Below are 27,713 nucleotides of genomic sequence, written 5' to 3' on the forward strand. Positions count from 1 at the left end.
CCGGGTTCGAATCCGCGTACCGCCGAGCACCCACTGGTTTCTTTAATGGGTACAGGCGTCCCTGGTCGAGTGCGGACCCTTGAAAGGGGAATCCACGCCTGAAAAGCTGCCTTTACCATTTCGAGGGCCCCTGACCCATGTCCATCTGACGGGGGCCCCGGCCATCAAGCCGCGTTGCTGCATTGCCGAGGGTGAAAGAGTCTGCTGGCATGTCCCGCCACAGGCGGTTACAATTTGAGCGTCCGCCATGGCTGTGGATGTTACCATGTGCACTCGTGTGCCTTGGTGGCGCCGGGCACCTACCGGTAAAATAGGTACGAGCGACTCCCCGGCCTGACGCTCGGCCCTTGTGTGGCACTACAACGTTTGGGAAATTCACCCGGCTTGCACGGGAAATCGCCCCTATGGAATGGGCCGGCTGGAAAAATGCAGGAACTTTTTTTAAATGCAGAGCATTTCTTTAACTCACGATGTCACCCGTTCTTGCCGTCCGTAGTTGTCCGCATCACTCGCCTCGACATGCCCGGCTCAGACGTTTCGCTATCGGCGCGATCAACATTCGATAGTGCGCCCAGGCACGTTTCAAGGACACTCTCTCCCCTGTCTCGGACTCAACGTGCGCCGAGGATGCCAATTTTACTGCTGACGAGCGCTCTGTCGTCAGCAGTTGCCACAAGTGCAACAACATTAACGTAACGCAAACTACTTAACGTCGTGCGCCCCCGGAAATGTTCTGCATTTGATCGTGCCCCTCGCGAGGGGGATGTTTCACTGCGTCGCCATGCGAACAGTTTGCCACGCTTTAGTTTCAGTTCCGTATCTCCCCGCCGCGGCCGGGGAGAGAAGGCGGCCGGCCGCGACTCTCGCCCCCGCGGCGCTGCGGTTGCGAGTTGCGCTAGGAAAGCGAGCGTCGTCTGCTAGCGGGGAGCGGAACGCGTTCCGCTCGGCATCTCCGGTCTTCGCCACTTCTGGCTACGCACTGCAAAAGAAATAACTTTGACTTTTTAGTAACGATCTGCACAATAGTGCGCTGACAGCCCGCAGTTCTCAACCAGTACTTGCTGGAAGCAAGCCCCACAAACACAGATTTCGAACTTAGTGTGCATTGGCATGACTCTGCCACTCACTACCCCGAAACTGACAAATGCAGCACTGCCATGGTTGTGCTTAGCTAATGGAAGCTGTGATGACGAGAGAACTTTCTCCCAGCTGATATACGTTCAACGATCGGACAGGTCTCGAATGGAGGGCGGGAGGGTGCGCATGCAGATCGTAATGCAAGTAAACAAGGATGGGTAAAAGATCGGCGACCAGCTTTTCATAAGAAGCATGTTTCATTTCTTGGAGGTTATCAGTGCTCTTTACTGTCAGCATTACTGATTCGTTTCCAAAAAAAACGTCAAATTTAGGAAAGTATTTGCTAGAAAATCCTAATGTCCCCCCGATTACCAACTTGAAACAAACAGAAATTTTAACACGTTGAATGTACCTTCTGAAAAAATAAGAGTGTATTACTTAGTACATATGTAGATATATATATGTAGATATATATTTTTCCAACTAGTGGCATCGCTCTTACATCTGTCATGCGTGCGCCGCCGCACACTGCGTCGATTTTGAAAGGGCTGTGCCCTGCGACACATCCGCATGTGACAGAGTGGGTTGTCGAGATTGCGTGATCCTATGTTGAGATGCGATAACGTTTAGGTTGTAATGGCTTCGCTTATCTCCCATCGAAAGTGCTACACTTTCAACGATTACTGTGCAAAATTACGAAAGGAGACTATAGCGGAATAATATCGCTGCCCAAAAAATGGAAGAGTTATCCAAATGATGGCAACAGCAGTCCTTCAGGGATGAACAGCAAAAGCGGCATGCGTCCTTCTAGGCGAACCCGATTTGACCGCCCTGAAATTCAAGACAAAACCTCGCAGAAGTCGCCACCCAGCCAAATTCTACCAAATGAGGGATAATCAGCGGCTATGTTTCCCCCACAGAAGTGTGCGAGCGATTCCTGAAGATACAATTTTTTGACGCGAAAGCATTGAATGTGCCGTTGAGCAAGAAGTATGCCGTCCGGCGTCTGGCGTCTACAGCAGAGAAACGGTTCCTAAAGCCACTGGGTGGTGGCCGACGGAGCGAAGAAAAAACAGCAAAGTAGTTCAGTTGAAAACAAAATTAGCTAAACTTGAGTCTGGATGGGAACCAACAAAACCAGTGCTCCAGAATGCGAGTTGAGGACGCACGCTGTTGCGGCTTCATGGCTTTTAGCTGACCAAATGTGGACCTACTGAATGCGTGGTGGGCTGCTACTTAGAAGCACGTGTTGGAGATGAGGTGCGCACGCGTGTTACGCATGTAGCAACTAGGCGAGCAGCAAAGAGAGTTCCCTCGAATCTCGTCCTCACTTTGATGTGCGAACGTGGGCATGTGCCGCCCAATAGGACGTGCGGTCGTACGGCGCCGCCGTAACAGATTCTAGAGTGGGAGCTAAGAACGGCAACAACTCCTCTAGTGCATCACTCCCCCGAAGCGATTGACCCGAACGTCAATGCACGCGCGCGTTTTGGAAGGAGGTCGCATCTTCTGCTGGCATCTTCTGCTTTTTCTCGCAATAATTCAAATTTGGATAATTCAAACTTTCGGTTAATTCAAACAAGTTTTGAGGGTTTGGTTGGCCCGCTATCTTCTCAATGTATTTTAATGCCGCTTAATTCGAACTGCTTCATTTCGTAAGCTCGGTTAATTAATACTTTTTGTTTGTCCTTGCCGGAAAATATGTGCTGCATTTGCCGCTTCTACCTCCACATTTTCATCCTCGTATCATATAGCCAGCTTACACGTATACACGTGTCAAGCCGGAACCACGCCCTCCACTAACCGCGTGTGGATTAAGGATGAAAAAAACAAACATGAAGGCATGCGGGGCGAATTGTGAAGATGATGTTGCCAGCACAGTGTAGAAGTGGCTAAGAAAGCAGCAAATTATGGCCAAAAATATACTGGCATATCTCACTACCATTTATCAAAAAACAGCTTGATATTAACGTAAGAAAACATCCGAATGTTGAGTGGCAACAAGAAGGAAATAAAAGCTACACTTTCCAATGAATAAATAACGTTCACAAAATTCCGGCCCACTTTCCCACAAACTATTACACATCGCAGGTTATTAGTGCACACGGTGATTTCTATTTTGTTTTCACAGGTTTTTCATTACAAATAACAACAAATGTAAATGTAACCTACCAGCAGGCGCTTCGACCACTATTTACGAGACTGCACCATAACAAAAGAACACAGAGAACCACTCCTTAACGGCTCTAGACATAATCTCTCATGAAGGAAACCCGAAATAACAAAAAATTAAGAAACAAAAGAATTTTGAAGAAATAGCCATCCTAATTAACGGTAATATTCAACAATACTAACCCGTCAAATATTTTTTTCACAATTTAACACACACGCAGGGACAACACCAGGGCAAATAACGCGATAATAACTTCTAGATTTTCTGTATTTATCTGGTGTTGAGTTATTTTGGGTGTAGTTATCTCGAGTAATTACCTTTTTACCTTGTATTGAATTTGAAATCAAAATATACCATTTCAATGTATTTTTCTTTACCCGTTATACCTTGGTGGTACGGGAAAGGTGTCTATACATAAGCCAGTTTAATAAAGTAAATGAAGAGCCATAGCCAACAGAGGAACCACCCATAACATCTGAATGGGACTTTCAGCACAATGCTGATATTTGGAAGTTCTTGACCAGCGCAGAAAACTCTCCCAATGAACTGGTTGCCCTTGCTTGCATCGAAAACGTTGTTTTGAACTCTCAGGCAAAGACGAAGCAGTCATCCATTCGTGTTTTTTTTTTTTTCAATGTGTGAATAACACTTCAGTATTGTGTGTGAATGTGGTATTATTACACACGTGTGAAGGCGTCATTACAACACAAGTTGCCCTGAGTTATATTTATGCGAACTTCTGATAACTCAAACAAAATCCTGGAGTCTTCGAGTTTCAATTATCGCGAGTCTACTGTAGTTTGTTGTCGTCGCCGCAATACTTTGTAAGCAGATTAAAGGTACACTGAAGTGATTTGTAAACTTTGCGGGATTAATAGCGCAAAGTTTAGTCCGGAGTCCATAGGCCATGTTTCGACCGCTCTGAGTGCATTTACGCGAATTTATTTAGTAGAAAAATCAATTCGAAAATGATGTCCTCCTCTCTGCACCCTCGCCCATTTTCTGTGGCCTTTTCGTGTGAGGTCAGGAGGAGATGACTTGGCTTGACTGCGCTACTGCACGGGTGTCCGACCTTCCCACAGAGGCAGTCGCCCCAGCGTTTACTACGCCGGCCGCCGACGAGTCGTCGCAATTCGTTCGCTCAGTTGAAACTAAACCACGACACGTTTGTGGATGGAAGAATGTACCCTTATTTACTTTGTTACTGAATCCGGGTCACTCCACACAAGCGCTGCACAAGTGCACAAGGAACGCTTCACTGACTTTAAGCTAGTAGGAAAATCTAAGGCCATTGAAGGCAGGAGAAGAGTCAGCGAAGTCAATATAGGTACTAAGGAAATAAAATCAACTGAAACTTTTACCGTACAGCGTAAAACTAGGGAGCAGGAAGCACTTTTTTGCGCTAGGTGAACAAGCACAGCGGTCAGCAGCACGACCACACATCTGCGAACGCTTTTCCTTTTAAGGAATGCAACTGCTAGACGTGAGATAGATATTGTGGAAATTTGTGGGACGCTTACTGCACGAGCGCTATACAACAAATAATCGCCTAAGCTGCTTGAAATGCAGAAACTAAATAAAAGTATAAACTGGTTATATATTATATACCATACATTTCCAACCCCCCCCCCCCCCCCCCCCCTCCGTGCTCGTGATCGAGTGGTCTGGAGTGCTAGGTTGGTTACTTTGCAAGTCACAAGTTCGAATTCCCGTGGGTACATTCTCGTTTTTTTCGTAAGTTGACTTTTTCGCTTTCGGACATGTTTTCTATACTGAGTTCACCATTTTCGCGCCGTAACGTTCACTGCAACACGAACTAGTTCACCGAACGCGCACAGGCTGACACTAACGGGCTAGCGAGTTCTCATTGGCGTGCTGTTGACATAAGCACCGACTGTTTGCGGGCAGTGGGCACAGGCCAGGATCAACAGACCCTTGGCCTGGTGCGAACACACATTTTACGATACAGGCATGAGGGAGGCGACCTCGAAATATGGGTGAAAAGCGCATGGCATTTCAGCCTCTGCGGGAACGCGGAGGGCGTTCATCCACTGCGTAGGCCTCGGCTAGTGATTTCTACAATTCCAAGCCGTCCTGGGAGGCTCATCTTAGGCATTTTACAGCCGACAAAAACTTGGCAGAAGCGCGGTACGACGATCGATGCCGTCGGATGTCAAGCATATTGTTTTACAGAACCGAAACCGAAACTTGTTTGAATGCTAATCTTGGAAATCGTCCAATCACGGTGCATCTCCTCCCGTTGTCACAGCCTTTAGTTGGTGCGGCTGCCGTAGACCGCGCATGGAAGTTTTAAAGACGATAGTCTTTCTTGGGCTACTTAAACCCAGAAATTTTGGACTGTCTGTATGTCTGTCTGCCTGTCTGTCTGTCCATCTGTCTATCTGTGACTCGATTCAGCCACCCGGCCAACGTAAAATAATGCCTGCGCAATAGTCTTATATAGTCACAGCAAAATGTACCCGTCTAAGTCCGGTGTAATATTCATACTTGTCCACATTGTTGAAGAAGAACAAGACACTACGCAAATATAAGACACAAAATTAGTACAGAAGTGATATTTGCAGTTTTCCTTTATAAAAAATCATACATTCTTGAGTTTTGCGATATTAAATACTTCATCAACTGCAGAAAAAAAATTCACCCCGCCGTCGCCTGCTGTCGCCCGCGCCACTATAGCTTCTCGCGCCATTTTAAGAAATCAACCGGCAACAGTTACGAAAGGTTCCACTAGATAGGTTTCACGTTCTGCTTGCAACGCACGGGGAGTAGGGAAACGCGGTTCTACAAACGTTGAAGTAGAGCGCCTTGATTCACGCGCGTCTTCGCCGTACCGCAGCGTTGGCATCGAGAAACCCTGTTTGGAGCAGTGGAACGCGGGAAATTTAAAATGATTTAAGCAAACCTTTCGTGTCTTTACCTTGGGAGGAGCGCGACGCAAGGGGAACAACATGAGAGGTGAGCGGTAAAGCGAAGGGAGGCATTTACTTGGCAAAAGTCGATAAAGACTATCGTCTTTTGACTACATTTGCAACGAAAGGAGCAGATACGCGGCCAATTCTTCTTCTTTCGCGCTTTATAAAATGATTACCGACTTATCAACCAGATAAACGATGAGAAGCGTGTTAATTGGAGCCAGTTTACGCAGTGCAATCAAAAACGGGAGCTTGACAAATTCAGTTCAATGTGCCTTTAACTTCGAAAAATCACGGAAGCGACCCATGTCACGTTCAAAATACTCGTAGTGGGGGACTGCGCGCCGCGTAGAAGAACAGCCAGCTGCGGAGATGACACGCAGAGGCAAGTACCGCTGTCGTTCTTAACTTGTACCCGACGCAAAGCGCTAATGGCGTTGTTTGATTACCTGGACGAGATCTGCGTCACTGAACTGATTTAAACTACTAATGAGAACGTGATGTTCGTGGAAGTGTTCACAAAACTCCATGATGCCTGCTTTTTTTTTTACTTCTTCTCTTCTCTTTCTTGTGCCGTGTTATCTATAGGGCCTTTTCTACTCTCCCCTACCCATTCCCCCGCCGAGTAGCATGTCGGTGTTACGATTCCGGCAAACCTCTCGGCTTTCTTCTATAATAAAGAGTTCTCTCTCTCTCTCTCTCTCTCTCTCTCTCTCTCTCTCTCTCTCTCTCTCTCTCTCTCTCTCTCTCTCTCTCTGTACCCGAGTATAACATAGGGGCATGTGCCGGAATGACGTTAGGCATAACGTCAGGATCTCAGCTCCACCGTCGCCAACCAGTATTATCAGCATGGCCTAGTTTCACGTTGCTAGTACGTCGTAATGTTCAGCGTTAGGCCATGTTCACTTTCGGACGCAAAGGCCCCATCGTCATCTATAGACGTAAAAAAAATGGCATATCACGCAGTTCGGTTGGCTGAGACGTGAAATGACGTCATCCTTTAACGTTATTACGACTGTTACGGCAATACTGTGAACCCGGCCTTACAGCTGCGTAACGTTGTATCCCGAATAATGTCTTTTGCTAATCACCATTGTTAGCCCTCTGTAGTCATAGTAGCAGCGAGATGAAAAAAAAACGCCAACGGAAAAAGAAAATTATCATGATGATAATGAAAGGGCAGTAATACTCTTGCATCCGCTGCATCACAAGGTGTCCTGTTTTTTTTTTTTTCTTTTCGCTAACATTCGGGGTGGCAAAAAGGAGCATGCACGAAGAAGCACTTCATCATATTACGGATGCAAGAATTTTTAAGCGCCGAGTGAAACCAACAAAGTACAAGTTTAATTTCAGCATCCCGGAGCCTGTTGCAATAAACGAAACTTTAAACTGCCAGAAGGGACTGAACCACGAATTCCATTTGAATTTTAGATCCGGGAACTCATTTACAAGCCGCCAAAGGATTCTGTGCTCGCGTCGTCTTGCTTCTTTGCCCGGCTTCTTTCCTCCGCTTCTTGACGGCGGAGTAGACTTTCCGTCATCGAGGTTTCATCCTCTCCGGCAGTACCTCGGCTGTCGCTAGTGTTATTAGCTTATTCCGGCATGCCTTCCTTTATGCGGTTCGCTACCTTTGCCTTACGTTATTTTTTCTATTCCTCCGAGCCCCATGGGGGACGATCCGAAGTACCGGTAGTTTCGCGTTCAAAACACCTTTTCCTCCAACTTCTTCTCAGCTAATCTCACGGCTCTTCTATCGATCCAACGTCGGTGTTCATTCCTGGTAGCTTTTTACGGCTTTCGCTGTCTTCCACGCATCACGCGCGTTTTCTGGAAGCCTGCTCGTACCAAACTAACGGGAAGCTCATCGCACCTCCTAAAATTGGAGCAAAATAAATGCAGTGGATTTATTTTTGACTCCTCGGGTAGATAAACTGCCCCTAAAGCTTGGGCGAGGTAAACAGCTGAAGGTCACGCGGATTACGCTTCCTCCACGGCCGAGTACTCAGTATAAATCTGAGTACTGAGTACTGAGATTTTCGTTATACTATTTTCAAAATAATTTGGGGTTCAACGCGCCGAAGTTACGCCTGGAATATGAGGCGTGCCGTAGTGAAGGACTCCGGACTAATTTCGACCACCTGGGGATCTTTAATTTGCACCGAAATAACGACACATGGCTGTTTTCGCTTTTCGCTTCAATCAATCGATTTTCAGTACTCGTAGAAAACCTCTTTTCTCTCTTTATTTCTTTATTTGAGCATTCCTAATACACAGAAATGCAGGGAAACAGGTACAAAAAGCTTGTGATGCAACAGCTTGCCGAGGTCCCAGTACCCATGGCATACAGCAATGGCAGAAATGTTGTGTACACATGGAGAACAACTCAAGTAACATAGAAAATTTTTTTTCCTGAGTAACACAAATGCTATTGAGTAATCAAACCTCTAAAAAGCATAAAGAACATACAACTGTTTTATCTCCTAGGTATCCAAAAGCCATGCATGTGATTTAAAGAATGAAAACGACGCGTATAAAACGATGGAGATGCTTATCTCGTCATCATTAACAATTTATGACAGCAATGAAAAATGAAATAAAACATGTAAATGTACTTTGCTAAGTACATCAGTCAATACTAAAGGAATTCAAAACGTGTTAGATGAAGTTAAAAACATAAAAACGTCTAAATGATGCCAACCTACCACTGTACACCGTAGCAAGAATGTCATCTTACACAAACAATTCAACTCAAAAGAAAGAGCCCTAATAAATATAATGCATGGACACAGATATGATGAGGGGTCCCCGTTGTTTGAATACTGCATTTTAATGCTTACATATATCCTTTATAACTTCAAGTGCCAGAAACGTATTGATGACGTATCTGTAATTCTAATTTTAGGGCTGAAGTACTAATGCTCAAGATGTTTATGTTTTTTTATGTAAATTGATTCAGTAACCTTCTCAAACGGTTTTCAAGACTGTTTAAGCCTTGGTTTGTTCTAGCAAAAGGTATCAACTACTTTGCCTGACGGCGAAGTGTCACTATTTCAAGTGGTGGGACTCCAGTTTTCCTGCGGATTAAAAGATTCACTGTACGCCACATTTCATCGGGGGTAGCATTCGGTTTTGTGAATAGATCATGATAGTTGGCACGCTTCGCGTCACGGATGTGGCCTGTAACTATGTTTCTATATTTTAGTACCTATTTAAATCTTCCATACTTCCGGACTTCAGAAATGGTAAAGTTTTTCCGTATCATTTTTAAACACTCCTGGTTCATCCATGGTTTACGTGTCTTTTTTATTTATTAATTATTTTAGGCTTGAAGTTTTCTTTGTAAAATTTATTAAATATAGATATGAAGGTGTTGTACGCATCGTTTGCGCATTGGCTATCAAAAACCGGTTTCCAATCAACCGTTGAAAGTTGCAGTTTAAAATTCTCGAGAGTGCGGCCCGTAACGTTGTCCACGAAAAAAGATTTCGGCGTATGTTTTTCTATACGTTGACCTGTGTTGATCAGCATGTATATGGGAAGGTGATCACTAACCGTAGTGCCAATAACGCCCCACTCGACGTCAATATGGGCGGGTGTTATGAACACATCAAGAAGACTTTCCGATTCCGGTGTGACGCGAGTGGGTTCTGTAATTACACTTTTGAAATTGTTTGATTCAATAATTAACAAGAGCTCCTCAGAGGTACTTGTTCGTTGCAAAGTATTCACATTAAGATCGCCTCCTATAACCAGTGTCAGTTTGTCATCGACTGAGAAGGACATGGTACTTTCCAAAAAACGAGAAAACCGTCAACATTTCCACTAAGCGGGCGATACATGACCATAAACATGTTGCTTCCACACTGAACCGCTAAAGCTTCGTAATCTGCGCTGCAGATACTAAACTGGGGTAGTATATTTGCACGTAGGTCGTTTTCAACGAGCAATAATACGCCTCCTCCATGCTTATTTTGTCGGTTCAAAAAAAAAAGCTTGAATAGCCAGGCAAGTTAAGCACATCGTACTCTGATTGGTACCAACTTTCGGTGATCATTACAACTTTAAACCTTAAGGGAAAGGCGGATAAAAGTTCAATTAAATCGTCGTGTTTATTTCTGGCTGATTAAACATTGCAATGAAAAAAACTTATGTAGCCGCCCCCTTTGCGGCAAGAGATATGTCTAGGATTAATCATGGTGATTTGTGCACTGCAACAATGTACTTATCACAGTTTGATGGGTCAGGCGTTGATGTATGCATTTATCAACTGAGGGCTCGTCGTTTATCAGTTCATGGTAACCGGAAGTGTGTCTGTCATGTCTGAAGGAAAGTAGTGTACTGGCGAACAAGAGAGACGATATATCTCACTTTGCATTGGTAAAACCAGCGGTTAGACCATTTAGTGGCAAGGCACAATTTCAGGATGAAGCTTGAGTTCTGTTCAGGTTATCAGTGCAAGCAGTCCTGACCGCCTGAATTCTGTTCAGGTCGTCAGTGCAAGCAATCCTGATTGCGGGAGTGCGGTTAGCCTGGCGGGCGAAAATTTTTCCGTTTCGCACCCAGACGTACTTCCACTACGCATCTCGTTTGCGTACGGCCGCCTGCCCCAAGAGACGCTTCAGAACAGGGCACAAGTGCTCATTTACGAACACAGGTGCCTGTGTGCCAAACCCGAGGTAATAGCAGTTCAGTCTTTTGCTGCGGGCTCCCTCAAAAAATTTGCCTGGCAAATGCCTGCGGGCACACTGTACTACAATGTTTTTGTTTCCTGGCTGATTAGCCACGGAAACCCTGTGAACGCTCTCTAGGTTCGCCTCAGTTTGCCTCAGTACGCCCTCAGTTCGCGTAGGCCTACAAAGACTGTAACGCCTTCAAATTTTAACCCTGTGTATTACGATGCCGTTAATTCAATAGCCATTGTAATAATTTCACTACTGACTAAACAATTCGCTTTCGCCTTCTTTTGTTTGTTTTTGACTTCTTATCCACTTTTAGTAATCGCGATTCTTCAGGTGCTTCACGTGCTACATCTGGGGCGGTATTCTCGTGTTTTGTCCCTTTTGAGTCCGTTTCAAAAGTGGCCGTTTTGAGTGAGTCCTGATTGGCTAAAAGAGAACAACCGGATGTGACGTAACGCAAGTGCAGCGGAGCTAGTTTGGGGCTTCTCGGAGCAGACGATTGAATTTGAAAACGATGAAAGTCAATCATGAATTTTCCGGTTATCGCCTTGTTGTTGGCTCGCCGGTGGAACTGGGGGTCGAGAAGTAATGTAGACGCATTCAAGATGCCTACAGAAGCATTCCAACCTCTCGAAGAGGACTGTGTGGGGTCTTTGCTTTGAGCTCTGGGACGAACTTGGCTGGCTGCAGTGCAGGCTCAGTTTCGAGGACCAAGTGATATGCGCCCTGGGTTTCTTCGCTTCCGGCGGCTTTTATTCAGCGGTCGCTAGTGAAGAACGATATCGCTGTTGCAACACCTTCCGTGAACCGGTGTATCCACGCCGTTCCCATAAAGCATTGAAATAAACGATCGTCTGCGAGCTGGATAGCTGTCGAGCAGACAACAACAATTACACACGCACTCGCCATGAAATCTATAACCATTTATTGGTACTTGACGATTACACATACCAGCTTAATGTTCGTAGGCTTCACGCGCAACAAGTACGTCGTCAAGAAACTAAAATACTCACCACTTACACATTTTTCACTTCTAGAGCACGATGAAAATGTCAGCGGCGTAACGCACCATTCCAGGTTCTTGGAAAAGATCGCGTCAGCATGCCGAAAGTGTGTCGGTGCCGAAACTTTTGAGAGTTAATTTCATGCATGGTCTGTGTCACCGACCTTAAAACGGGGACCAAGCCGAAAAAGGGAAAACTGAGTAGCCGCATCATTGTTTACACTTTACTGTCACAGGAAACGGCTGGCTGCAGCTACCATCTTTCGACGTTCGTCCCCTTGCGGTTAAAACTTTCAACGTCGTCCCAAAAACATCTCATCGCGATTTGATTTTAAGAACACGCTGAAATAAACACATACAATATAGTTTTACATGGTGTCAGTTAGTTAAAAAGCATTTACAAAAACAGTTACGGTATTATCAAAGACCCTCTGCTGAACCGGAGATACATCACAATGAAAGGGTGGCGAAACGGATGCTTTCAGTACGGACAATTACAAGAATACCGCCCCTGTTGAGTACGGAATCAGTGCTACCAGTTCACTGAATGTCCTTGTTTTTTTTTCATAATAAGGAAGCAAATACGCCTGGGCTTCGAAGTTCGCGATTAGTGCGAAGTCATTTCTGTCTGAATCAGACACAAAATGCTTTCCAGATATCACTGTACGTCCCGCCTGTTTATTCGGCGTCAGGCAAATTTACATAAACTTTGTGTACAGAATAACATCCGGCAGCCTCACAGATATTAGCTAGAATAATTAACATTATAGCCGCAGAAAAACTTAATAGTCGGGATGCGCAGTAGCTCCTCTCTCGTCCCCCCCCCCCCCCCCCCCAAAAAAAAAAGGAGAACACCACTCTGCACCAAAATCCTTCAAATTCTGTCTACGTTTCGAAAATTCGAACCCTCTCAAGTGAAAGCACGCTACCTTCGGGGGCTATTTTCAATATTGGTATGAAATAGATATACCTACCGCCTTTCAATATGTTAAGGAACTTCTGAAGAACGATTACAAATGAACGAGATGAAAAAAGGGGCTTTAAAAACTTCTGGGAAGCAACCAGCCACAAGCGACGAAAGCCTGCATTCCAAGAATATATTGAAATATGAATTACAATGCCTGCACATTTAGAAATATATTTGGTATTTGCTGAATGTATTTGTTATTTATTATTTCGAAATGTATTTCTTGTTTGCTATTTACCGAGACTAAAGATAAGCCCGGGTAGAATATATTTCCTGTGCTCTCATTTGGAATGTAAGATTTGCTTTCTGAGCTGGCGCTAGTGCTTACAAAATAACAGACACAGATGTGACGTTCTTTCTTTAGTGCGGAGAATAAATAGGGCAAACAAAGTAACTGCCCATACAAAAAAATGCAAGAGAAATGCCGGACAGGTTCTTCCTCTACGGCCACTTCTCTAGGACTAACGACTACCACCGATCAGCACGTCGAACGGCCCTGAAGTCGAAACGAGTTAACAAGCCTTTCCTTTCCCTCTTACGCCCGCTGTGCCACTAGAAATTTGGAATTGTAAGCGGCGCCGCATGGCAGGTGCTAATAACACAAAAACAGTGACGTTCTCGTACCGTTATCCTAACCCTGATTGAGTATTCCCTTCCCTACTCATTCCGCACAAGCACGATGAACAAAGGGACAAGCACGGAAAGCAAGGCAGGGAAGCTGGGAATTAGAAAACCTCAACTAAATTGCGAAGTCTTTGGTTCGACACATCAAGCTTCCGATGAGGCTAAAAAAATCCACCCGGAAACGACCTTTTTACAACGAAGCTGTTTATCTTTAAGGTTCGGTCGTTTTTTTGCGACTGTCAATTCCGAGGCAGCAAAAACGCGTTGTACCAAAACCAACTTTATTGGTAATGCTCAAAATAAAACTGCCGTAACCCTCCCTTATTAAATCTTGCACATAAGCAATTATGTGGCAGTTGGCCGCTAAGACTACTCTGTGAGTATTCCGAGCTTCATTTACGTTTGACGATTAGTTCATAGTACAGTTACAAACGCTACAGAATTCCAGTATACTGTCAATACGTGGACTTCTAAGGGCGGGAAGCGGATAGCCTCCTATTTATCTCATAGGATAAAACTCTAGCTCTCCGAAGTTTCATTACCAGTTACAAAGCCATAGTGATTGCCATTATTAAAGGGACCCCGCTACACTTTCGATAAGCGCTTTCATTCTTTCTTTCGCGTCTGGAACCACTGCGAAAGCTATAGCAGAGTCCTTCAATGCTTATCGCCAGCATGGAGCGGCACTGCGTGATTTGCTCGATCGTCGCACCAGATGCGCCTTCCTTTGCTGCATTATTTTTGTGGCTTTATTTTTAAAGTTGTTATCGAAAATCGTTTGTTGCTGCAACTGAAGGAAAACCGGCCAACAGCCGCTACACTCTAAGAAAAAAGGGTAGAAAAAAGGAGGAAATCGAGGGTTTTCTCCCCCGGACCAGCGAGATTCTCCCATTAGCTAATTACACGTAGCGCCCTCTGTACGGCCTCTACGAAACACCGAAACGGGGGAGGAAATATTCTGCCCTGTCGTCTGCGATCTGCTGTCGGCGCCGACGCCGAAAACGAAACCGTTCATCGTTGCACTGTGGCTTCCGCCGATCGGGCGCATACGACGACTATGAGCAACACCTCCCCTGTGGTGTGCTGCTTGCTTGTTTTCTCGCTGTCTTTCTTTTTATTATTACCATGTGACCGCCACGCTAACGCACGGCTCGCCAGCCGTGTGTTTGAAGCACATTCTGTGGGCACCGCTGCATGCTTGCTGTGTGCGACTCGCCTGCGCCCTGTTCAAGGTTACCACTGCATTCGTGGGCGTTTTATACTGACGCCCAAGGGTAAAAGAGGTCAGCGATGATAGCAAACTGCCCCTTTTTTCGTCAACGAGCACGGACCGCAGCATATTGACGCATCAGTTACCAACAACAAGAGGCCCCCATTCAGCCACATCTTGGCTGAATGGTTGCCAGACCAGCGGTGCGCTCTACGGTAAAATAGCGAAGGCGAGGCAATAAGTATCATTACCCAAACATACTAGTCGCACTGTTTCGTGAAACGTTTTTTCTTCTTTGCGCTATTTTACTGCTTCTTACAAAACCTCAAATTAATAAAAGTTTGCAATTGCACAGGTTACATTTCATGAAATAACAAAACCCACCTAAGGCTTACGCACTGCCGTGGGGTATCGAAGCAAGCAACGATCTCACGGTTCCTACCTGCATTCTCGGCGATCAGGGTTATAACTACTTTGTCGCTGTTTCAATGTTTAGTTGTGGCTTGTAATCATGCGGACATGTGTAAAGTGTACTATATGTTGTGGTGTATTATGCTTGCGATGTTGTGTGTTGCGTGTATTGTGCGTTGGCAGTGCCTTTAATGAAGTGTATGTCGCTGTGTTGTGCTATGTTTCTTCCCAATATGTGCCCGCCCACATGCGGCCTCTGTGAATGTTGGCTTTAATAATATACCTTATCCATACAGGAAACCAAGGAAACGCCTTGATGTAAGTGCCCACTGATGGTGATGCTTAGTAGCTGCCCCTCCCACCCCTACTTTTTTTTTGCGTCATCTATCGGTCATTTTAAAACGTTTACACCAGGGGGCGAGCATTGTCATCTCCTCGCTCGGACGGTTGCGATGCGACAGCGACGGAAACGTTTTTCGTGTTGCCTGCATTGCCTTTGCGCTGAGATTGCAGACGATCCGCGTTTTGGTGCATCGGTTGTAGCAAGGTAAGACGACTAACAACTGGTTGTTCTCAAACGGCCGCACTGGATGCTTGTGATCTCGAGTGCGGTGAACGGCGGGGTTACGAGGATTTCGGAAATAAAGGCGGCATTTTGGAAGCAATCGGTATGACTACTTTGTTTACGGCGGCGCGTTCGCTCTGAACGCGTAGGCGGGGCGCGCAGCGAGACGAATGCAAGTAGTCGCGCATTTTAGATTGGCGACATCGCTTGCTAACCGCAGTTTTGGTGCTCGGTAGGTAATTTTTTCGTTCTTTTAGCGCATTTTAAGCGCACACAACCACGCTAACCTACTTATTTGTACTTCCTCGATCCTCAAACCGATCAGCTCGCTAGGCCTTTCTCGCATGACAAGCCTTGCCTGGGTGACACTGCCAGGGGAGGAACACTCCTCCATTAGCTCACGAAAGGGGGAAATCTTCCTCCGCTCCTAGGGGTGGAAACGCGCTCCTCCCTCTTAAAGGGAGAATCTTTCTACCTCTTAGGGAGAAATATATGATACATTCCTGTTCCACCCTTAAGGGAGAAACTACCACACCCTTTTTTCTTAGAGTGTACACGGTCTTAGTGACGTGATTTGAGCCGTCGAAGTACGCCAAGGCCGGGAAAGACAGAAAAATCTTTTGAGTGAGTTTACAAGTTATCTGATGGGCATAGAGCAGTAATCTTTGGCTGAGGTATTTTGCGACCCCCTAATCTAAGTACTGGGTGTGTTGGGCGACTAGGTTCTGCAAGCATTTACGATTTCAAGAAACTTTGAAAAAAGCGGTGCAGGGTCCCTTGAAATGATGAGAAAAACAAAAACGGCTAGATTCCATAACGCTGTGAGTGATTTGTAGCTATAAAAGCTTCGCTTGTCATCCCCCTCAGAGAGTGCAATGGCTCATTTATTTTAGCCCAAATACATTGGGAATATTACTTCCCTCAAATTCGTCATTCCGAACGTTGGATCGCTAGCTAGAACACAGAGTCACGGAAGCGCATTCAATGCGCGCACGTGAAGGAGCAAATTTGGCATGCGTTTAAGGAAAATGCGAGCAGCTACATGCCCCATTAGGAGTACGGGTGGTTGACAACGAGGCTCAAATTGCGCGTTATTTTATCGATGAAGTAGGGAGGCAAGAACTTCGTGACGCCTTTCGCGCATGAGCGAACACCGGTGAAAGAAGTCCACGGGGGCAAAGCGGTACCGTTTGTGGCACTGCGGTCTTAAGAGGGCTCATGTGTTTGCACTCCTCTGCCGCGGGAGTGGTTGACGACTGTGCAGAACTCAGGCGTATTTTCTCCTCCAACGTAAACTGGGACGGCCTCTTTTCAGTGTTTTTATTTCCCCCGCCCAGTCCTCAGGGCGACTTTAACGAGATTACACTCCGGTGGCTCCATCTGGAGGGTTGGTTGAATTTTGAACAACTTGAGCCAGGTTATACGCGGCCGGAACAGAGGACGACGCGAGGGGGAAAGATAGAGGGGTTTAAATAAGAACAACCTACGGGGAAAAAGGTCAATCAATGCGACTGTGGCCTTTTTTTCAGGCTTGCCACAGAAGCACCAGAAGAGTTTCGGTGGAAATTGAATCTACAGGCTGGCTTGGGTGTCCGTGGAGACTGGGTGGAAGTTAGACGTTCAGGCGAACTATGAAGTTGCAAGAGTGCAAGAAATAAGGACCCAGCACAACAAATAACTCCCAAGGGGCGCTAGAAGGCACGCACAGAAAAGAAGATGAACACGCTTCTTGCCTGAAGTTTAATAGCAGCGCAGGCGGAACTGATTTTACTTTTAAGAAAACACTGCATGAAAAAAAGCGACAAACCAGCGCTGAAAACTGCCAGTACTTCGAATGTTGTACCGACAGCAATATTTATAGTTTAATTTACCTTGGGACAACTCGAGAAGAAAAATAGTTCAGAACATTCCGAGTAGTCACTAATGTAATCAGTGTCAAAGAGCAAGAGCTTTATATTATGCAATCTAAGTATTTTATTCGCGAATTGAATGGTTGGAGTGGTTGCTATATGTGATAGATCCTGTACAGCTTCGCCCTTCGAGACTTCGCCCTATGCAACTTCGCCCAAGTTTATGAGTAATATTCGAGTCCATTTCCAAACTGTTAGTGTAAAATAGTCCCGGACATTATTTCTTACTTTAAGTGCAAGGTGCGTCCCCTCATAAAAATAATTTAATAACAATAATATTAATAATATTATTAGTAAATTTTTATTTCAAATGCCCAGGACCAACCCTAAGCTTTTTGGTGCAGCCATGGACGACTCTTCCAACTGCTCCTTTCATGCGCCGCCCCAATAAACTGTTTCCCGCCAAACTTCTTTATCATCCACCCATAGCGTTAGCGGCTTCTCGTACTCTTTCTCCCGCATGTCGGTATTCCTTCTGTTACCGCTATGAACCATCGGTCGTCAGTTTTCCACATTACGCGCCCAGCCCTTTAATTTGATTTAGAATGCCTTCCACCCACGTGTGCTCCCGAGAGGCTCGTTTCCTGTCTCTGAGCATCCCTCCCATCATTCGTCTTTCTACTGCTCGTTGGGCCGATCTAATTTTTCTTTCCAGGTGTTTAGTTAGTCCCCAAGCTTGTGCCACATAAGGCATATGGGAGTTGATATGGGAGTTCAGTCATATGGGAGTTCAGGATCAGTGGATGTGTATTTGCTTTTGTTAAATTTCAGAGGCAGCGAGGGCTGAACGCTTATTATGTTTATTACCTACTAGATACGCTACTTTTCTATCTGTATGGGTAAAAAGTGAACCAACGCGCATTTTTTCATGAAAAGAACAGTGCGGCTTGTGAACTTGCGTTTTGTCTTAGAATACGTCTTTATTTCCACTAAGCAATATTCAATGGTGACGCGAAGGGTAACTACTTTCTACGTGTTTTAATTAATTCCGACTTCTCGCAGGCCCAACAAATTTTATCCCTGGAGAAAAGGCGCACAGCAGTTGTGCAGCTATTCAAGTTTGTGGCTGGAAAGACATGGGACATTTCTGTTCGCTCCAGGTTACGCCTGTACAATGAACCATTTCTCGGTTTTTTGTATTACAGTCTGGTCGTTACATGCGAACCGTAGAAAACGGAATTACATAATATATAGGTTTTAAAAGCTCAGTGTCGTCCCACGTATCTAGGTCTCCCCCATTGAGCCTCAACTGCGGCCATCGTTTACATCGCGACCGATAACCTAATGACATCTCACGTGGCAATGAATGCTCTCAGGTCCACATTAGGCATTTCGCTCGGTTGCTCTATCGCCACCTTGCACCCCTGCCTTGAACGAGAAAACAGCCTCATTTTCTAAGGAAATCGCACCCACATTGAAAGCTATTCCTCGAGATGCGCCCCTGCGGCACGACAATCATCACCACTTTGGGTCTCTTTACACCCACAGGTTCATTTATCCAAACCGAGTTTTAAACGAAGGCAAATTCTCCAGCACAAGGTCTCGAACGCCTTTTTTAACAATTTCCACATTACGCCTACAAATAGCGAGTTCATATCTGCGTGGATGGCACCGTAATCATTTCAAGTCCTGCCGGTGTTGTAATCACACTTCCCCGTTCCAAAGATGTATATTTACACATTTTCATTGACGTCAAACGTCAACCGCTCCCATACTCACAGCTATTCTAGCAGTTTTTTTTATTGATAAAAAATAAATCACCGCAGAAATGGGCGGTGCATGCGACTCCTTGCCCTTTCTTAAGTGCTTTCGTCACGGCCCATGAAAAACCTAAACTGAAATACGGCATGTTTATGACCTCTTAGTCAAGTGTGGACATGCTATTAGTTTACAGCGCCTTTCAAGTCACTCTAATAGGGCTGGGAATAAAGATGCGTACAAAGCGGTTCGTTACACCCTTAAAAGTACCCGATTGGCCTGCATCCATCTATCGCGAACTCATCCTGAAGAGTAACTGCTATCTATTTCCCTCAAAATCACACTCGTCGTATGGAATACGCCCGTGGTCTTTAGCTCTCGCTGCACTCACTGTACCGCGATCAGCAGCGCCACCCACCTGGTAACATGCTGCGCTTGGACGCTTGGCCGCCTGTATACCTAGGAGAGCCTTCGCGAACGATTGATCACCCCCTAACCATTTCCATGACCAACAGCGCTGCTTGTCACGTGCGTACCCCTGCAGCGACAATGGAATACCTGTTTGGACACTGCGTCTGGTAAACAACGCGAAGGCAACTCCTCTGAACCACACTAAGCAGACTCAATAACCTCCCTTTACAACACTTTGTAATACAGACGTCACACGCCGCCGTCTCAAAAAGCCACAAAAGCCTTGGTTCGCTCTTTGAATGATGCAGGGTTGTCCAAACGGTTGTAGTGACCTTTCGGGCTGCAGTGTCCTTCGGACGTTTGGTCAGGTTACCGGTTTTGTTTTATGCCTTCTTTTTGTATGTTGTCAGCCTCTGCCCTTATCTTTTCCTCCATGTTTTACTCCTCAATCTCTCTTTTTCTGCCATTTTTTGTCAACCCCTTTCCCTTCCCAATGTGCAGGGTAGCCAACCGATCACTTCCTTCTCCATTCCTTCTTCCTGAACTTTGTAGGCATGCACGAACCGAGTCAGCGGGTCCAGTAGATGGAAAAGTTTGCTGATACAGACTTTGCCCCTTTTAGATCTTTGGCGGAAGTAGTGTGTTTTGCAACGGTTCTGTTCATGTGAGCCGAAATCGGCTAGAAAAAATAAAGAGCGATGACAGAAAAAGTTACGGAGTTTTTTCGTGTACACGCAGCGCATATAAAAATATGGGCCTCGGGCACAGCGAAGGACTAAGGAAGCCTGTTTATACCTCAAGGCAGTCACGTACAAAAGTGTGATGGAAGAGTACTCTAAGCGCTTAAAATGTTCAAGGAAACTACACTGGTCCTACTCCAGTTATACCTATGCGGTACATGCCAATTTCAGTCCTGTGAAATCCACCGTGGCGATATTTTTCTGTGCGAGGGCTAAATGACGCAGTAGATATAAAAAGAAAGAAAGAATAAAGATAGAAAATGTGCATGCGGCGAAGATTTGTAGTGTTCTCGCACTCTGGCGGTAACAGTTCTTTTCTTCCGCCTGATTCCCTCAGCGGCCGCTCGTCTATCACCAGAATGCAAAGGCAGCACGAGCTGGCGTGACAAAAGGCCGCAATAATGGCCTATGCGCGGTTGTTTTACGGCCGAAATAGAAGGCGATTTCTTTTTACACTAAGCAAGAACCCATGACAACATGATCGCTTTTCCGTTTCCGCTCAGGCGTTCGGAGGCCAAGCCTAAATGGCGCCTGCGGTTCCCAAGACCACATAAAAAACGCCAAGCAACGGGTAAAGAGCTAGGAAAAGCACTTTGCTGTCGGGAAAACACCCTGAGGTCGAAAAACAACGGAATATATGTTGCTTTTTGCTTTTTTATGTCGTTATTTTTTTTCTCGAATCTTCAGTATGGGTTGGAAGAACCCCTGAATGACTGTAGAAATAAAAAAAAAATAAAGAAGTCAACGAAAATACTTTTTTTCGAAAGCCTAACGCACGGCAGAAACACGGGATTTCTATTCCCTCGCCTGAAGAACTGCGAAAGCAGAGAAAAAGTCGAATAACCCGAATCACGTTGTTTCCTTGCTTACGCAACCAATCAAAAATATTCCGAAAAGTCTCTTCTCTACATAACATCTTTTAAATCGCGTCACTGATCAATTATGAGTTTCATTGGTCTTGCGGCATTTTTGTTCACCACGAAAATTTGAATTGCCGAAATGGTAATTTAAATTTTTTTAAAGCTGTGTCTGTAGGTGCACTCGACATTGTGCAGGAAGTTAAGAATGTAACAAATATTCTCATTGCGGAAATTAATAAGTTATTTCCGTGAAACTTTTCAGTGAAGTTATAATGAAATTGTTACCAACTTAAAAGGTGAAAAAAATTCTCTACAAAGTAAGCTTACGAATGCATGAGCTGTGGAATATTATTCATTGCAGTCGCCACGGAGTTTTACTGTTCTTTTATGTCTGGAATTACAAGTATATCCGAATTACAAGTCAGGAGTCCAGGTTATGTATTAGGATGTTTTTTGTAGTTCGTTGTTTCGGCGGATTGAGATGGCAGAAGGTGTGACATGCGCTTGACAGAACTTCTATCTTCGATGAGTAGAAGGGAGCGCCATTAATTAACGTGCGCTGGCCTGTAAGCAGAATTTCGTTAGACAGAATTTCAATGAAAAGAGGTTGTCCTATGTAAGGTCTTCTTGTCTTCGTGTTGCAACAAAAGATAGGACAGTCACTTAAAAGGACCATGAAGACAAAATACTCGTTTAGTTTATAAAAAGGCGGACTTTCCCCGATAACAATGATAGCAATTTTATTGAAAACTTCAAACAAGTAATGGAGATATGAAAGAAAATATGTGGAGAAATGATTCCCAGCCACGATCCGGAAATTTCTCTACGACGTCAAAGAATATTGTTTGTGCGATTGGTGGCCGCCGATTTAAGCCACCGCCGAGAAACACGACTGAGCGATCGGAGTGGGGCCTCTATGCATTCTTGTTCCGTGATGTCGTCTCACTTGAATGCTCACGGGTAGTTAACACGCTGATAAGTGTGCTTTCAGTGCCGGCCCATGTTAAATCACTGCCGCCCATTTACATCCCTGTTGCGCAAAACTTGAAATTTTAGTATTATTTCTTCGGTTTGCTCGGTTAAAAAATCTTTCATGGCTTTATCGTAACCCACTGGGTCACTAGAGGCTAGTTCTTTCAATTGATTCATTGATTGATTGCAGGGTTTAACGCGGCGACGCAACGCAGGCGATGAGGCGCGCCGTAGTGGAGGACTCCGGATTAATTGTGACGAGCTGGGGATCCTTAACGTGCGCCGAAACCTCGTACACACGGGCGTTTTTGCTTTTCGCCTCAATCAGCTAGTTCTTTCAGAGTGAACGAAGCTGTATTTTGTCTTCATAGACGATTCATGGACCCTTCCTGGACCCCATGTCTTCATGGATCCTTCATTGACCCCACACCAAGTTTCGCATAACGTAATGAAACAAGAAATACCGCATAAACATCGCGTGAGTTCGAAAAGGCTTTTCCTATGAACTTTCCCCGTAGGCATCGCCGCGTATAGTGTGATAAAAATTAAAAACGCAGCAGCAGCATCAGATTTATTAACCACGGCCTTATTGCTCATAAAAGAGGCATCGAGCATGGTTTTGCCGAAAGTATACCGCATATTGAATGATCGGGAAGGTCATAAACTTTTATTCCCCTCCTGTTACGCCGCTGCGCCGGGGTTTGGCGAGGCGATTTTTATTGCAATATTTTGCTGCCGCTCACAGCAACTGCAATAGGGCTACACAAAGTAATTATGAAAATAACGAGCTAAATCAAGCAAACGACATTGGTTTCAGGAACATGGAGTTTACTGCGACAGACTTACTGCCGGCACGTGAAGGATGGCGCCGTGATGTGGGCAGTTGAAGCAACGAAACAGCGAATGATGTCTGCGGAAATATATAATTACGCATCTACGCTGCTACCATCTCAATGGGAGTGCAGCATTTACCGATGCATTTTGTTATATACCGATTCATCAGAAAGGAATCTGCAACACCAGGAACAATGTATTTCATTATTAGTAGCAAGCCTTATTTATTGTCACGGGACGCATAAGTGGTCTTGTAGGGCCCCAAGCGCGATGGCTAACCAGATGCGAACCAATGACGACGACGAGATAGTGACAGGCGCGAGAGCTGTCAGAGCCACCATGTATACACACTGTAAATGCATCGTTCACATCTTGCATGGTTCGTGTCATTCGCTGTGTTTCCCCTTAAAAATATTATAAGGCTTGCCAATACAATGGAAATGGATTGTTTATGTTTAGCGGTTGTCTGGATGAACAATATTGTATTTTCCGGCTTATAAGCCGCGCGCGCAAAGTGGGTGCGCAATGGTTGAAATATAACCAATCGAACTGCGCTGCTCATGCAGGCGAGGGTGTGCTACGGGAGATATTAGATCTTACGTCATGCTTCGAGGCCTGAGGTCGTCACCCGGCACTCTCTGCTTGACGCACAATGAGTTTCACGTTATTTAGCATGTGCGCACCACAAAGGGGCTCGGGACGCATGTATGCGATGGCGATACGTTAAGCCTAACGTCACTCCGAAGTGTGGTAAGGCGGGCAAGTTAATATAAATGTATGGTAATTACAGCGGGAGACGCAGACGAAAACACAAAAGGAAGGCAAACGCACACACTTGCTCGTGCTTGCTCTTGTTCTTGCCTTTATTTTTTGTTTTCGTTATTGTTTTGCGCTAATATTATACGCATCGGGATTTGAAGCCTGACGTAGTCAACCGCTGCTTGCCGTACAATGAGCATGAGGTCCCTTGGCATGTATTTATAGGCTCAAAGTAAAGATTACTTAACGTTAAGTTTGAGAATGGCGCTGTTGTTCAAGTTTTCAAGAACAAAATTAAAGCAGAATAATGGGAAGTATAGGCAACAGCCATCGCTTCGTCATAATGGGAAACTTGTCGCGATACTCTTGGGGCCCCGTCATCTTTTCTTCGTGCTGGCGCGTGAGTCCTCTGGGGCCTTGTGTCCGCGAGCCCTGACCCGTCACGCCCACACCAATGAGACATAAGTGCACCGCACCGAAAGTCTCCTGTCAAAAAGAAAAAAAAAAAGAGGAGATCGAGTTAAAAAAAGGCGAGTGTTTAAACATGTACCGGGGCTCAGGAGTAGCCCCTGAGGGGAGAAGTTTAATTCTGAAAAAGCGAGCATTAAGAAAACTGCGTTTAATAACCTCGACTACCCTCCGAAAGTCTAGGCTTGACCTTTCGATTTGTTTTCTTGGAGCACTAAAAAGGGGAGCGAAGCAAGGAAAGAAAGACTGACGCCAAAAAAAGAGCAAGCCAAAGAAGTGAATCACATAGGCAGGCTGGGAGCCCAGCTTTAGAAAAAGCTTGCCAACTCTTTAGCCCTCAGGAACGACGGCGTGTCAGTTTCAGAAGCGTAATCAAAAGGAAGGCCCCTACCGTCATCTATCTCCAGCTTTTTTCTCCTCTGGTTCCAGCTTGCCTGCTCGTGTATTTTATTCGCGTCTCAGCGCGTACGTGCGCCACGCTTCCCCACCGCCACCCGCGCTCTCAAAACCACTCCAGCCAACATATTGGCGAGCCGCTACGTGGTTTCCAACAAAGGGGGCCGAAAGGCACGCACCGATAGAGCGCCGCTCTCGTTCGGAAATGTCTCGCGTCTGGCGTTGACGTTGACGTAGAAGACGAACGTCGCAGCACCCGCACGTGGCACATGTAGTTATTAGCACGGGAGCGTTATCAGGCTGAGTTTCGCGACTCCCGCCCGCGCGCCAGCGGTGCCCGGAACTGAGGTCATCACACAGACGCTGCAACGCTGACCACAAAAACTGCAATTACGTTTTATAACCAATTACAAAACCAATGCAAGGACGGAAATGGAGCCCAGGGACGCGGCGCGAGGACGGGCTAGTGATCTCAACAACGACTGTGCGGCGACGCCATGCAGAACATGGCAGCCGAGGTTTCTTAAAGGGGCCATCAAGACAAAATAGTAGTTTGATTCGTTAAAAATATTGCTTTGTCCCGATAACAAATAATTGAGATGTTGAGGAAACAGGTAATGCAGTGGCGACTCCCCTGCTCCTTTCCGTCGATTCCTCAATGCTGTCGCAGAATTTTGTTCGTGCATTAGCCACTGCCAAAAAAAAAAAAAAGACTGGGCGATTGTAGCGGTGATTCTAGTCGCAAGGGATCGTGTCACTTGAATTCTAACGTGCAGTTAACACACTGACAACCGTGTCTTTTCAGTTGTGGCCTATACTAAGTTACTCATGCCCATAATGCATCACTGTGGGGCGAAATTTGAACGTGTTTTAATGTTTCTTACATTTTCTTGGTCATAAAAATGACTTCCGTGGCAGAAATTCAGCTAAGCCAGTTAACAAAGGCTAGTTTTTTTTTTCATTTTGAACAAAGTTGTATTTTGTGATGATGATTGTAGGGTTTAACGAGCCCACGCAACGCAGGCAATGATTGGCGCCCTAGTGCAGGGCTCCGGGTCAATTTCGACCACCTGGGGATCTTTAACGTGCGCCGAAATCTCGTACGCACGGGTGTTTTTGCTTTTCGCCTCCATCAAAAAAGCGGCCGCCGCGGCCGGGAACCGAACCCGCGACCTCATGCTCAGCAGCGCAACGCCTTAGCCACTGAGCCACCGCGGCGGGTAAGTTCTATTTTGTCCTCATGATCCCTATCAATGCGAACAAAAGGGCGCCGAGAAGTGAAATAAAGAAAATAAGAAGCGCGACCGCCCCCCCCCCCCCCCTCTTTCCCTCGCTCTATCGCGCGTGCCTCAGAAATAACTATAGTTCCAACTTCAACATCGAAACAAGGCGCTGTGCACGTGGTATGTCGCTCCCTCGAGGGCGATTACCCAGGTGGCGCCAGCTGGCCTAAGGCGCGTTGTTTGAATCACGTGAATACAAAGGCACCGATGAGAGTTGTGCCACTGTCGGCCTCCAGGGAAAAGCCCACGTGAACATTTCGACAGGAAAGCTTGAAGGCCACGACACTAAAACGGTCGCAGCCAGCTGGCGGGCATCATAAAGCCGTATGAATAAACACTTCGTGTAACCCTTTCGGGCACACGTCTTAAGCCCCAGCAGCGTAGATGTACTCTACTCTCCAACTACTTTGACAACAATGAGATTTGGAGCGACGGCTGTATACACCTTACCTGTTTGTATACCGTTTTCCAAATTTTTGAAAAAGGAATATTTCTTTTTCTAAGAATCATTATTTATTCTACTCTGTGAAGATGGAGATCCAGTAAAGCTGATTGATTGATTGTGGGGTTTAACGCGCCGACGCAACGCAGGCGATGAGGCGCGCCGTAGTGGAGGGCTCCGGATTAATTTTGACCACCTGGGGATCTTTATCGTGCGCCGAAATCTCGTACACACGGGCGTTTTTGCTTTTCGCCTCCATCAGAAAAGCGGCCGCCGCGGCCGGGAATCGAACCCGCGACCTCGTGCTCAGCAGCGCAACGCCCTAGCCACTTCCAGTAAAGCCACTTAGCGCATGACACATTATTTCGAACACTGGTACGAATTGATTTGTAGCGAAATACAATTTTTGTTGCGGAAGTTTTAATAAAACAATTACAGCCGTTTTCTCTAACATTCTCGTCCCGTAAATGCGCATATATCAACAACACGGGGGAATTCTGTAATGATGATGGTTGGGTTTTTATGGCGCAAGGCCGACTACGGGCAAAGAGCGCCAAGGAAAAGTTGTTTTATGAGGACGAGGTAAGTGTAAAACATTCAACTAAAATTACACGTGAAATGACATAAAAGACAATGAGATGACTAGTGTAAAGGACCAGGGTGTGAATATGCATGGTAAGTAATGAGGTGTAAAAACTTGACATCGCTAAGAAACTTAAAAGTACGCTTGTGGGGGATTATGGGGTCGTCCCCTAAAAAGTGCGATGGGTGTAGTGGATTGTGTTGTCTGTATAGTTTTGACAAGTGTCTGTGTCGTGTTGTTTCTCGTGCCTTGCATTGTATGAGGATGTGGATCACGGATAAGGGCCTCTCCGCACCTGCTGCACAGAGGTTTTGGAGATCCAGTGAGAAGGTGCGAGTGCGTTGCATGTGTGTGCCCTATCCGTAATCTAGCCAAGGTGACTTTGTATATATTGCGTGTGTCGGGGGTGTATTGTCCCAAGTGTCGCTTTATTACGTGTAACTTGTCTGTTTGTTCACTCTAGTGTGTTTGCCATGTTTTGCGAAGTTGTTGTCTCATGTGAGGCTTTACTTCGGTGTAGGGCAATGTGGTTATGTCTACTGCACTCAAGAGTGTAGCAGCAGCAGCCATTCGATCCGCAGCTTCATTCCCGGCTATACCAACGTGGCCAGGGACCTAGCAAAGGACCAGTTCAAATTTGTGAACATACGCAGACATAATACCCTTGACGATAAGATTGACAACGTGGTTTTTCGAAGACTTTGTTGACGACAAT

Source organism: Haemaphysalis longicornis, unplaced genomic scaffold (assembly GCF_048455015.1).
Source record: "Haemaphysalis longicornis isolate Haplotype H1 unplaced genomic scaffold, Haemaphysalis longicornis Haplotype H1 scaffold_2, whole genome shotgun sequence".
Taxonomy (NCBI): domain Eukaryota; kingdom Metazoa; phylum Arthropoda; class Arachnida; order Ixodida; family Ixodidae; genus Haemaphysalis; species Haemaphysalis longicornis.